This window comes from Brassica oleracea, chromosome C3 (genome assembly GCF_000695525.1).
Source record: "Brassica oleracea var. oleracea cultivar TO1000 chromosome C3, BOL, whole genome shotgun sequence".
Taxonomy (NCBI): Eukaryota; Viridiplantae; Streptophyta; class Magnoliopsida; order Brassicales; family Brassicaceae; genus Brassica; species Brassica oleracea.
The window spans coordinates 30964811-30966173 of NC_027750.1; positions in this window are offsets into that span (position 1 = coordinate 30964811).

Here is a 1363-nt window from a genome sequence, read left to right on the forward strand (position 1 = left end):
ACTCAACGATCAGGAACGATATGCAAGACTCAACGTGCGCGAACGTCACCTCGTTCAAGGGGGGAGGAATGGTCGATCGAGCCAAACCTCAAAACTATCTCCTTGTTATCAAACTGATGATCCGAGATATCGACATCGCTAGGGTGCTAATCGACACCGGAAGTTCGGCCGATATCATCATCAAAGATACTCTCGAGAAAATGGGGATCGATCAATCCAAAATCGTGAAATACCCTAGCCCATTTCTGGGACTTTCGGGAGAAACGACCATGGCCTAAGGGTCGATTAATCTCGCAGTCAAAGCCAGAACCGTGACAAGAGTCACAGAGTTTCTAGTCGTTGACCGTCCTTCATCTTACAACGTTATCATGGGAACGCCATGGTTGAACACCATGCGTGCCATCCCATCAACCTACCATCTTTGCCTCAAGTTTCCGAGCCCTAACGGAATCGAGGTAATATGGGGAAACCCAAGAGTATCACAGGTGTGTTACGCCGCAGAACAAAAACGAAAAAGACCAGACCTCGAGACCACTCCTAGAAAAACGGAGAAAAAGGTCTCCGACCAGGGTTCGCGAAGTCAAGATTCTGCTGAACTCTTCTGGCAGTCTCGTAACATCACGGCCCTAGAGGAAAAACGCGAACCAACTTGCGAACCTGTGGTCACAGTCTGTCTCGACGAAACATCTCCGGAATGATGCATTGAGATCGGAGCCAATCTCCGCGAGCCTTTGAGGACAGAGCTCGTAACCTGTCTAAAAAAAACCTCAATACTTTCGCATGGGCCACGGAAGATATTCCAGGGATTGACATTAACATAACGTGTCACGAATTAAATATCTATCCGACTTTCAAACCCGTCAAACAAAAAAGGCGAAAACTAGGACCTGAACGAGCTTCCGCGGTCAACGACGAGGTAAAAAAATTGCTTAAAGTCGGGACAATAACGGAAGTGAGGTATCCAGACTGGCTCGCTAACCCTGTGGTAGTCAGAAAGAAAAACGAAAAATGATGAGTTTGCGTGGATTATCGACGACATGCTCGTCAAATCCCTCCGAGCAAAGGATCACGTATCACATCTCGAGGAATGTTTCGCGCAGTTAAATTACCACAACATGAAGCTCAACCCGACAAAGTGCAGGTTTTCCGTGGCATTAGGGGAATTCCTCGGCTACCTAGTCACATTCCGCGGTATTGAAGCTAATCCAAAACAGATCAACGCACTGATCGAGATGGCTTCACCAAAGAATAAGCGGGAAGTCCAAAGGCTGACCGGTAGAGTCACGGCACTTAACCGGTTTATTTCACGATCGACAGACAAGTGCCTGCCCTTCTACGATGTCTTACGGGGAAATAAAAAATT